Below are 13,329 nucleotides of genomic sequence, written 5' to 3' on the forward strand. Positions count from 1 at the left end.
CCCTGCCGACCTGGCATCTTTTCACTCCCTCCTCTCTACATTTTCTTCATCTGTTTCTGCTGCTAAGGCCACTTTCTACCACTCTAAATTCCAAGCATCTGCCTCTAACCCTAGGAAGCTCTTTGCCACATTTTCCTCCCTGCTGAATCCCCCCTCCTCTCTCTCTGTGGATGACTTCGTCAACCACTTTGAAAAGAAGGTTGACGACATCCGATCCTCGTTTGTTAAGTCTAATGACACTGCTGGTCCTACTCACACTGCCCTACCCTATGCTTTGACTTCTTTCTCCCCTCTCTCTCCAGATAAAATCCTGCGACTTGTGACTGCAGGCCGCCCAACAACCTGCCCGCTTGACCCCATCCCCTCCTCTCTTCTCCAGACCATCTCCGGTGACCTTCTCCCCTACCTCACCTCGCTGATCAACTCATCCTTGACCGCTGGCCATGTCCCTTCCGTCTTCAAGAGAGCGAGAGTTGCACCCCTTCTCAAAAAACCAACACTCGATCCCACTGATGTCAACAACTACAGACCAGTATCCCTTCTTTCTTTTCTTTCCAAAACTATTGAGCGTGCCGTCTTTAGCCAACTCTCTTGCTATCTCTCTCAGAATGACCTTCTTGATCCAAACCAGTCAGGTTTCAGGACTGGTCATTCAACTGAGACTGCTCTTCTCTGTGTCACGGAGGCTCTCCGCACTGCTAAAGCTAACTCTCTCTCCTCTGCTCTTGTCCTTCTAGACCTGTCTGCTGCCTTTGATACTGTGAACCATCAGATCCTCCTCTCCACCCTCTCCGAGCTGGGCATCTCCGGCGCGGCTCACTCCTGGATTGCGTCCTACCTGACCGGTCGCTCCTACCAAGTGGCGTGGCGAGAAGCTGTCTCCGCACCACGTGCTCTCACCACTGGTGTCCCCCAGGGCTCAGTTCTAGGCCCTCTCCTATTCTCCCTATACACCAAGTCACTTGGCTCTGTCATATCCTCACATGGCCTCTCCTATCATTGCTACGCTGACGATACACAACTAATCTTCTCCTTTCCCCCTTCTGATAACCAGGTGGCGAATCGCATCTCTGCATGTCTGGCAGACATATCAGTATGGATGACGGATCACCACCTCAAGCTGAACCCTGGCAAGACGGAGCTGCTCTTCCTCCCGGGGAAGGACTGCCCGTTCCATGATCTCGCCATCACGGTTGACAACTCCGTTGTGTCCTCCTCCCAGAGTGCGAAGAGCCTTGGCGTGACCCTGGACAACACCCTGTCGTTCTCCGCTAACATCAAGGCGGTGACCCGATCCTGCAGGTTCATGCTCTACAACATTCGGAGAGTACGACCCTGCCTTACACAGGAAGCGGCACAGGTCCTAATCCAGGCACTTGTCATCTCCCGTCTGGATTACTGCAACTCGCTGTTGGCTGGCCTCCCTGCCTGTGCCATTAAACCCCTACAACTCATCCAGAATGCCGCAGCCCGTCTGGTGTTCAACCTTCCCAAGTTCTCTCACGTCACCCCCCTCCTCCGCACACTCCACTGGCTTCCAGTTGAAGCTCGCATCCGTTACAAGACCATGGTGCTTGCCTATGGAGCAGTGAGGGGAACGGCACCTCCGTACCTTCGGGCTCTGATCAGTCCCTACACCCAAACGAGGGCATTGCGTTCATCCACCTCTGGCCTGCTGGCTCCCCTTCCTCTGCGGAAGCATAGTTCCCGCTCAGCCCAGTCAAAACTGTTCGCTGCTCTGGCACCCCAATGGTGGAACAAGCTCCCTCACGACGCCAGGACAGCGGAGTCACTCACCACCTTCCGGAGACATTTGAAACCCCACCTCTTTAAGGAATACCTGGGATAGGATAAAGTAATCCTTCTACCCCCCCCCCCCAAAAAAAAAAAATAACAAGTGTAAAGTGGTTATCCCACTGGCTATAGGGTGATTGCACCAATTTGTAAGTCGCTCTGGATAGGAGCGTCTGCTAAATGACGTAAATGTGCCCTTGAGCAAGGCACTTAACCCTAATTGCTCCTGTAAGTCGCTCTGGATAAGAGCGTCTGCTAAATGACTAAAATGTAAAATGTAATGTAAATGTCTCCAGATCTCAACCCCATAGAAAATCTTTGGAGGGAGTTGAAAGTCCGTGTTGCCCAGCGACAGCCCCAAAACATCACTGCTCTAGATGAGATCTGCATGGAGGAATGGGCCAAAATACCAGCAACAGTGTGTGAAAACCTTGTGAAGACTTACAGAAAACGTTTGACCTGTGTCATTGCCAACAAAGGGTATATAACAAAGTATTGAGAAACTTTTGTTATTGACCAAATACTTATTTTCCACCATCATTTGCAAATAAATTCATTAAAAATCCTACAATGTGATTTTCTGGATTTTTTTTTCTCATTTTGTCTGTCATAGTTGACGTGTACCTATGATGAAAATTACAGGCCTCTCTCATCTTTTTAAGTGGGAGAACTTGCACAATTGGTGGCTGACTAAATACTTTTTCCCCCCACTGTATGTGTATGAAAAACATTATCAAAACCGTTTTTTTCATTCACATTTACCACAAAAACCAAGGTATGAATACTGTCGTGTGCATGTTTTGTTAAACATCTGTATAATTAAAAAATTTTGGATTCACAGACTTCACCCGCCCTACACCTCTGATGTATATAACAGGAAACCTGTTCGATCACCATGCACTGCAAAATCATTCTGGCTATGGATACGGAGAACATCAACACATTAACATCAACAAGCCAGAGGATATACCCATTGGACTTGGGGTTCTGCTTTGAGTTTACCTCATATTTTGATATTTTTATTCTTCTTTGCCACTAAAATCATAATAAACACTGACAACTAAAATATTGTGTTATTCTTATGTGTATTATTTTTTTATTATTTTTTTATTATAAAAAAATATATGTACTGAAATAATATCTTTTTTATTTTTTTTATTTTTTTGGGGGGGTAGATCAGCTTAATATTGCAGATAGATTGTAACTTCCATCAATGTAATTGTCTGCATCACTTCCAATCCCCCATGTTTTTTATATATATACTCCCCTTTATTACTTTTCAACCCCGCCATCCTTTCCCTACTTGGGGTAAATTAGTGAACAACAATGCTTAGGCCTCTACTTCCAACTTATACTTACTATCTACATTTTATGGACACAGTCAATTTTACAATAATTCTATTTTATTTGTTTTTGCTTCTGAACTTCTTCTACTCTCAACCTCCAATCATTTTCATGATGTCCATCCGGTTTGCTTCTATATGCCATATCTTTCTAACTGTGCTCTTTCCCTAAATCTCCCAACATACAACCTATATACTTATTATGGACACAGTATGCTTACATTATTAGTTAACTTGTTATTATTTGTTGTTATTTGTTATTAGTCCCATCCTTCAACTCCATTCAACACACTCCATTCAACACCAAAAATAAACATTTTTGCTAAAAGTATTATTATATTATTGATCGATTGACTATGACTTTTCAGATCACCCAGTAATGCTATCTGCAAGGTTAGCTCCAAGTAAATATTGCAATCCTTTAGCCATTCCTGGACCTGTGTCCAAAAACAAGCTACAAATGGACAGAACCAAAACAAATGATCTAATGATTCTGTCTCTTCACAGCAAAATCTGCAGAGCTGGGAAGATTGTATCCCCCATATAAATAACATTCTATTGGTAGCAAGAATTTTATATAATCATTTAAATTGAAAGATTCACATTTTTGAATCCGGTGTCGTTTTGCGTGTCAGTTCATAAACACTATGCCATGGGATCGGTACGTCAAAAATCTCTTCCCAACTATTTTGCAATCTATATGGGACGGCTGTCAATCCTTTGGTCCTTAAATGAAACTGATATACTTTTTTATTTATCACAGTTTTCCTTAACCAATTATGTTCTTTAATGCATGGCCAACAGACAAGTTCCTTACTTTCTCCCCCTCCCACTTTCCTCTTCCATTTTTGCGGTAAGGCTCCATATGTTTTTGTTAGCTGCATGTGCGACATAACTCCACCAGTCCTACCGATGATATCATTTACGAAGACTATACCTTTTTTAAAATTTTGTCAAAAAATAAAGGTTTTTTGTCAATTAGTATATTTGAATTGAACCACAATATTTGTTGCATTATTTGTTCTGTCGTTTCTGGAGGATTAAATTGAAATTGCAATTGTTTTAGAAATAGTGATATTTGGGAGATGATTTCCTTTTCAAATAACTGAAAATGAGTGGTTGTAATCTGAATAAAGGGAAAAAGGCCATTCTTGAACATTGGGTGAGACAATCTTACTAATTTGCTTGAGAACCAGTTCGGATTTAAGTATAACTTTTGTATGACTGAAGCTTTTAGTGATAGGTCTAATGCTTTAATATTTAATAATTTCATATTCATATTCATTATATAAATAGGCCCTTTTAATTTTGTCTGGCTTGCCGTTCCAAATAAAATGGAATATTTTTTTCTCATATAATTTAAAAAACTGTTCGCTAGGCGTAGGCAAGACCATAAGCAAATAGGTAAACTGAGATAATACTAAAGAGTTAATCAGGGTGATTTTTCCACAAATTGACAGGTATTTACCTTTCTATGGTAGCAAGATCTTATCTATTTTTGCTAACTTTCTATTAAAATTTATTGAAGTGAGATCATTTATTTCCTTTGGGATATGTATTCCGAGTATATCCACATCACCATCAGACCATTTTATTGGTAAACTACATGGTAATGTAAAAATTGATTTTTTTTTGTGATCCAATACGTAATATAGTACATTTGTCATAATTTGGTTGTAATCCAGAGATTAGAAAATGTATCTAGATCCTCTATGAGGCTGTGGAGGGATTCTAGTTGTGGATTTAAAAGAAAACATTAATCATCAGCGTACAATGACACCTTTGTTTTTAAGCCCTGGATTTCTAATCCTCTGATATTATTATTGGATCTGATTTTAATAGCTAACATCTCGATGGCCACAATAAATAGATATGCCGATAGTGGACAACCTTGTTTCACTCCTCTTGACAGGTTAAAACTTTCTGAGAAATAGCCATTATTTACTATTTTACAACTAGGGTTACTATATATGATTTTGACCCATTTTATAAGAGATTCTCCAAAATTGAAATGCTCCAGGCATTTATATATAAACCCCAGTCGTACTTTATCAAATGCCTTTTCGAAGTCTGCTATGAATAGCAGTGTAAAACCCTTTTAAATGGATCCTCAAATAACCTTTTGAAGAACCTTATGTGTATTAATAATACTAATAATAGGGGAGGGGGGTAGTTAAAAAATTAACCCCAAAAGGTTATTCAAAAGGTTATTTGAGGATCCATTTAAAAGGGTTCTTCGAAGAACTTATAAGGGTTCCCCCACATTTTCAATTTGAAGAACCCCTAAAGGATATTTTTAGAGTGTAATGCTGTGTTCAGTTGTCTTCTATCCAGCCTCTCTGTATCTTTTCCTCTAGTGGATTTGTTGGCCACCAGTCAATTGCAACAGATGGTTGTATTCACCACAAACAAATCTGTCCTTCAGTCTCCCCTCCCACTTGCCTAACGCACTGAATGAAACTGCTTCCCTAGTCTGTTTTTGTTACGTTCCCATTAGAATCAAATAAATGTATAAAATATATAATGAAGCATTATTAAAGAACCGCAGAAAAAGGCGATGGTAGAAACTGCAGTCTCTAGTTCATTATGACGACCACAGAGCCCATGCCTACTCATGTTCCCACGGAATGGAGCTCCTCTCTTGGTTTACTTTGGTTTGGGGTTTTATTTGGTGTTTGTCTATCTGCATATATTGAAACCAGTATAAATGTGTTTTTCATTGCAGGCTGGGGCCACATACACGGCAGTGTCTTTAGCTTACTGTCATATCTTCTGGGTGAAACAGTCCAATCCTGAAATGTACTGTATGCAGTAAGAGATAATACTTTGACAATATCCCAGCTAGCTGAAATAAAAGGATGGGGATACACCATGCATGTTCCAGGTCTTTCGTTTATTTGTATTGCATAAACTGGACACTGCTCTGTGTCATTTCTGTCAGACCCTCTGTTTCTTTAGTAATGGTTCTCTGACTGTTGTAAGGAATGTATGCCTTCCCTGGTCCTCTAGTCCATGGTTCCACATCAACAGAAAAAGAACACTCTGACAAACACCATCTCTGGATCAAATGGGGAAATACATTATATTATTGAGATGGACATGGAAAAAAAGTAACAGCTTTCCACAGTCACTTCAGACAGCTATTTCACTTATCTATTTGATGTATACTTATTTATGCCATTTATATACTGCTATAGCAACCGCTCCATCCAGAACTGTCATGGGATGAAATACAGCAGTTGAGATGTGTGAAGCAAGCAGGGCCTGGGCTGGAGGCTGTTTTCCCCCTTTGTCTTGTATTGGTTGCAGTAATTCATAGCAGTCTATTTGTCTATTTGTATTGTGTCAGTGTCACCTTAGAAACCCTGGAAGATAGTTTTCTCATGACTTTGATTATTTGAATCAGCTGTGTAGTGCTAGGGCAAAAAGCAAAACGTGCACCAAGGGAGGGACCCAGGACTGAGTTTGGGAAACCCTGCTTTACAGCACTGGGACAAGGCAAGGACTTGTAAAGGAACAAGGGCATCAACTCCAGTTGTTTCATCAAATTCTAACTGCAAAAACTCTGATTCCTTATCGTGTTGATTTTCTGCTTCTAATAATGTCCAGAGGGTTGATCCTGCTGCCAGTGGATCTGATTTCTTTAGTACGATTTACCGATTTACAGACTTTTCCACCCTCATCCTGCTGTTTTTTTAGCCCCATGACTCCCAGCTGTGTCTCCAGGCCTTTGCTCCTAACAGTGATTTATTGACACTTCTCCTCTGCACGTGTATGGAGTTTGATAGGGGTCCTAAGTACATTTCCATGCAGCCAAAAACCTGTTCATGTGATGAAATGCATGTTGTTCATGGCGTACTAGAAGAGGAATGACTCTAAGTCACTCTGCTGTTGGTCCCTGTTGCGGTTTTGGGTACACTGTGACCTGGATGTGGTTATTATCTTCCAGAAACGTCCATGCTATAATAAAAGAGAGAGGGTCTAATGGTTCACTTAGATTACCAACACCATACCACCCCTTTGGTACGACTGGGGCTCCACCAGCTCTCTCTCTCTGTGTGTGTATGTGTGTGTGTGTGTGTGTGTGTGTGTTTGTGTGTGTTTGTGTGTGCATGCACGTGCGTGCGCGCCATGTACCTCCATGTTCCTCTGATTTATTCGATGTTGGAGGCTTTCAACTATTGAGGAGGCTGGAGAGGACAGTTCCCCTGCTCCCACAGGTGCTCCCAGCAGCCAGCAGCCGGCCCGGAGACAGAATTGAACAGAGCCGAGCCGAGCCTCCCAGCAGGAGGTGGAAGATCTTTGACACGATTAAGACCTCATCTGGAACCCAAGCACCCTGCCTGGCCATCTGCTGGTGTGGACCATGATCGATCCTACACTCAGGCCCAGGCAGCAGGATGTAGAGAAAAACATGGGCCAGATGGGATTAGGCTTGTGAGTTGTGACAAAAATACACACACAGTAACAGACCAGAAGTGGTTAAGAGCGGGGAGTGGACTACACATCAAATGGAATGAGGTGATTAAAACAAGCCACTCAGAGAAGAGTAGGGAGACTTGAGAGGGACTGGTGCTGAACCTACAGTACAGTATTACCGTGGCCTGGCTAACTGTCTGGCCGGTTGGCTGGTTGGTGCTGAGGTCTCACTTTGTGTGTGCAGTGATCAGTGGGGTTTAATCGAGCAGAGAGGCGGCTATGTCTGGAATGCATCTTGGCACGGCTGTGACCCCCAGGGACGGACCAAGAGATTCCTGTTCTCTGCTTCTCCTCTGGTTCCTACCTCGGAGTGGGAGAGAGAGAGAGAGAGAGAGAGAGAGAGAGAGAGAGAGAGAGAGAGAGAGAGTTGGAGATGGACCAGCCACTGACTTCACACACTTACAGTAACTCGCTGGTTACTATAGAGAACGGCTGTGGAGCAATAAACCAGGAGTATGGGGATGGAGTATACTACCTCCTTATGTCCACACTAGCAAACCACTTAGAATGTATTGGCCGTTCATTCTAAGTAGTGTGGTAGTGTTGATGTGGGACACACTGCTCAAACACTGTAGATAGACAGAAAACAATAGCAAGTCATTGAAACCAGATCTCTCCCCAGAGTTTAAAGAGAGAAACGAGAGCAAACAAAAGGAAGGGAGGCAATACTGAACCCCCCTCCCTTCACTTCACACTACTTCTGGCCTATTCTAATTGATGTCCCACTGAAGAAAAGAACAGAATGGAAAAATACAGACGAATGTCCCTGGGGGAGCTGTGAATTACGTAGCTCTGAAAAGATCATGTGAACTTCTTGTCAGTTAATCAGACCTCAGTGTGATGTGCTGTACCTACCGCAGCTGAGCTGGGACTGTCACACCCTGGCTCTGGGACTCTATATGTTGAGCCAGGGTGTGTTCATTCATTGTGTTCTGTTTCTTTGTTTGGGTGTTCTAGGGTGGTCATTTCTATGTGTGACTGAGTGACTCCCAATCAGAGGCAACGAGTGTCAGCTGTGTGCTGGTTGTCTCTGATTGGGAGCCATATTTAACTGTCTGTGTTTCACTTTGTGTTTGTGGGTTTTTGTTCCTTTACGGTCATTGTTACTGTGGACTTCACGAGTCGTCTATTGTTTTGGTTTTTGTGCGTTATTAAAATAAAGTCTATCATGTTCGCTCAACACGCTGCGTATTGGTCTACTCCTTTTCAAGACGATCGTGACAGAAAAACCCACCATACAACGACCAAGCAGCGCGTCCAGGAACACACGCAGGAGGTGACTCTGGTGGATGTCCTCCTCGGTTGGGGGCAGATTACCGAGGAGGAGGCCGTCCGGTACCGGAGGGCTATGAAGGGGGAGACCCAGGCAGGAGAGGAGCAGCGGCGTCAGCAGTGCCATCGTCGGACGGACGAGAGGCACCCCCAATAATTTTTTAGGGGGGGGCACACGGCATGGGCGACTGGGCAGCAGGAGGCTGCCACAGGGCGAAATAGGAGACGAAGGGAGAAGGCCACCGGGTTTTGGGGGCCAGAAGGCAGGTTGGCGGAGCCTGGATGGAGAGCAGAGCCAACTCCTCGTACTCAGGCATGGCAGCATGAGACTGGGCAGGTTCCGCGGTATGCGGAGCTGCGCACTGTGCCACGAGTGGTCCGGCATAGTCCGGTACGTCCTGTGCGAGCACCCCGCACGTGTTGTGCGAAGGTGGGCATGCAGCCAGGACGGAGTGTGCCGGCTCAGCGCTCGGGGCCTCCAGTGCCTCTCCTCGGTCCCGGATATCCTGCGCCAGTATCACGTGCTGTTATGCCAGTACGGGTACACAGCCCTGTACGTCCTGTGCTGATGCCTCACACAGAGTGTGTGAAGGTAGGCATTCAGCCAGGACGGGTTGTGGCAGCTCTTCACTCCAGGTCTCCTATCCGTCTCCATAGCCCAGTCCGGCCTGTCACTGCTCCACGCACCAAGCCTACGGTGTGCGTCGCCAGCCCTGTCCGGCCTGTCCCTGCTCCACGCACCAAGCCTACGGTGTGCGTCGCCAGCCCTGCCCGGCCTGTTCCTGCTCCACGCACCAAACCTACGGTGTGCGTCGCCAGCCCAGCCCGGCCTGTTCCTGCTCCACGCACCAAACCTACGGTGTGCGTCGCCAGCCCAGCCCGGCCTGTTCCTGCTCCACGCACCAAACCTACGGTGTGCGTCGCCAGCCCAGCCCGGCCTGTTCCTGCTCCACGCACCAAACCTACGGTGTACGTCGCCAGCCCAGCCCGGCCTGTTCCTGCTCCACGCACCAAGCCTACAGTGTGCGTCGACAGCCCAGCCCGGCCTGTTCTTGCTCCACGCACCAAACCTACGGTGTGCGTCGCCAGCCCAGCCTGGCCTGTTCCTGCTCCACGCACCAAGCCTACGGTGTGCGTCGCCAGCCCTGCCCGGCCTGTCCCTGCTCCACGCACCAAGCCTACGGTGTGCGTCGCCAGCCCTGTCCGGCCTGTCCTGGCTCCACGCACCAAGCCTACGGTGTGCGTCGACAGCCCAGCCCGGCCTGTTCCTGCTCCACGCACCAAGCCTACGGTGTGCGTCGACAGCCCAGCCCGGCCCGTTCCTGCCACTCGCACCAAGCCAGGGGTGCGAGTCGTCAGCCTGGTTCAGCCCGTTCCTGCTACTCGCACCAAGCCCGGGGTACGAGTCGTCAGCCTGGTAAGACCGGTCAGCTGCTCCACAACGGAGCGTAAGCAATCCGCTCCGTCAATGTCCAGTCCAGATCCAGCCAGCGGGGTCAGACCGGACCAGGGGCGCTATGGGGGGTTGATTGGAGGGTGGTGGGCAAGGCCGGAGCCAGAACCGCCGCCGAGAAGGTATGCCCACCCAGCCCTCCCCTGTTTTGCTCGTATTTAGGCGCGGTCGCAGTCCGCGCCTTTAGGGGGGGGGGTACTGTCACACCCTGGCTCTGGGACTCTATATGTTGAGCCAGGGTGTGTTCATTCATTGTGTTCTGTTTCTTTGTTTGGGTGTTCTAGGGTGGTCATTTCTATGTGTGACTGAGTGACTCCCAATCAGAGGCAACGAGTGTCAGCTGTGTGCTGGTTGTCTCTGATTGGGAGCCATATTTAACTGTCTGTGTTTCACTTTGTGTTTGTGGGTTTTTGTTCCTTTACGGTCATTGTTACTGTGGACTTCACGAGTCGTCTATTGTTTTGGTTTTTGTGCGTTATTAAAATAAAGTCTATCATGTTCGCTCAACACGCTGCGTATTGGTCTACTCCTTTTCAAGACGATCGTGACAGGGACAAACATTCCCATTCCCATAGTCACAGGGGTGGTGGTGGTGGCGGAGCAGGACTTGAAGTAGTGGAACACACACTGTGACAGAGAAGGAGAGAATTAATCATGCCATTTGCATTAAAGGAAATAGTTCAACATCCTAACTCAGTTTGTAGGTGACATAGTCCCAGAGGGAATGGAAGTGTGTGTTAGTGTGTGTGTGGTGCAATTCCTCTCCCTGAGTCAGGGGCAGTTTAGTGGCAGGCCTGAAGCCAAGTCCTGCTCTGTGGCTCTTCTGGCTAATCACTCCACTTTTAATTTAATGAAGGAGAGGAGCAGGGAGCTTCCTTCTCCCCAGGACCATAGCCTAATCAGATGTATCATACAATCTCTGCCCCCCCCCCCCCTCTTGCTGCAACAGGAAGGACATATACAGACAATCATCCACTCTTGCTCTGTGATCAATGTTGACCTTCATCAAACAAGCCCTGCAGCTACCTTTCCCTTTGCGATACCAGCTCATATGTTCAGATATACCCTCTGTGCTCCTAACGTTGTTGAACCAGAGAAATCTGTGGTCAATAAAATGCATTTCTTTATGTAGCTACTAAGGGCCTGTCCCCAGTGGCCTACAGGTTATGTATTGAAGGTCTGACAGGGGTGTAGAGGCCTTGACTTAGTTATGTGCACAGTGATTTAAATTAATACCAAACAAATTGGACCGCAGGCTACAAATAAACCCTACAGTCTTTAACAGCAGATGTATTATATAGGACTAGGACGCAGTCTTAAAATGGGTGAGAAGCGGTTGTTTTCAACTGTAAATGTGCTGGTAAGCAGAAGCAGATGGTGACAGTGGGCAAAACCCCCTCAGAGAGGAGGCCTCAAATCCCTCTGTTTAAATGTTTGGTTTTACTATTTCATTCTTGTAAAATACCCATTTGGAATTTGAGAAGGTCTTGATTGTGGCAGCAGTGGTGGTGTATAAGAAGCTATATCACAATGTTGGTTGTCGTTAGTTCAAAACTATCTGGCTAATAGTCCTGCACTTTAAGCGTTATACCACGTTAGCATGGGACCAAATTACTTGGGATTCCACAATATGGTTTTCTCAATGACTGTGGGTTCTGTGTGTGTGGTTGAGTTGTAGGGGGTGCTGAAGCATTCAAGTCTCAGCAGTGAGAACTATTGATGTAGTAGGACATTACCTGAGACATGAAATGTTGTCTTTCTCCACTCCAATGTATGACTGATCACAGTCCCGCTTCGAATGATCCAGATTAAGAACAAATACACTCTGGTCTGAAATGAGATGTTTGAGAAAATCATTGAGGAAGATCAGGGAGGAGACAAACAAAGACGTCATTCACACATGTGGAGTTGGAGTTAGGAGAAAGTACTGCAGCTTGGGCTCACATAAACAACCATGCACAGTGTTTAGTTTCCCTTATGGCAGCCGGCTGTGTGGTGTTCTGCCCTCCTCCAGGCAGCTCATGTGGAAGTCTCTAGGCTGTGTGGTCTGGTCCTAGAGCAGATCCCAGACACAATGAACACCACCCTGGGTGTGGGGGAGATAGGGGACAGGGGGTTAATATGAGATGTGAGAGAGGAGGTGGTGCTCTTCTGTCCCTTAGGACACCAGAACAAGCTCTGTTGGCAGCTCCACAGCGGCAAGGCTCACAATCTCTCTTCCCCTCTCCTCCTATGATCATTGCTCTCTTCCTGTTAAACCAGCCTCTGCCGGCTGGCTGTGCATCACATTCTGGGCTGGATCGCTGCCTCCTAACGACATCACTGTCACATAATATGACTCTCATTATATGTTTACTCTCTGTGTTTGGTCTCATTTATTTATTTCGTCTGGCATGGGAACAAAGCTGTGGTGACGCACTCGGAGAGTTAAGGAGGAAGAGGCTTTTCTCGGAAGAGAGACTTTGGAGTGCATGCAAAAGGAGTCAGTGCCAGAGACACACAGAACAGAGAGTCTATAATGGTTGTTATGGGATACAGTAATTCCTGTGTGTGGTAACTATGGTCTTGGTTTAGCAAGGGCAACAGTACGCTCGGCTAACCAGCTAGCGATACTACATCTGGTACATGTGCAGGACACAGCAACATGCTGGGAGAGGAGAACCACAGAACCTGCTCTGGCTCTTATCACCCACAAGGCAGTGTGATGACACTGACAAAGAGTGATGAGAGCCAGCAGAGGCATCATGCCCATAGTGAGCCCAGGGGCACGTACCCCCTCAGATTTGTCCTGTTTAAAAAATGTTTTTTATTTGTTGTTGTTGTTTCTCTGTAATACTACTAGCCACCTAGCAATTGTATTACGTTTGCTTTAGCTAGCCCAGATAGGCTCCCAATCTACCAACCTCATAACTACAGCTACCTGTACCAAGAACCCATTTCAGGCTATCAATCAAGTTAGAGTAGCTAGCTTGTTTAATGTCTAACTAT

Source organism: Coregonus clupeaformis, unplaced genomic scaffold, assembly GCF_020615455.1.
Source record: "Coregonus clupeaformis isolate EN_2021a unplaced genomic scaffold, ASM2061545v1 scaf1317, whole genome shotgun sequence".
In the NCBI taxonomy this organism is placed as follows: Eukaryota; Metazoa; Chordata; class Actinopteri; order Salmoniformes; family Salmonidae; genus Coregonus; species Coregonus clupeaformis.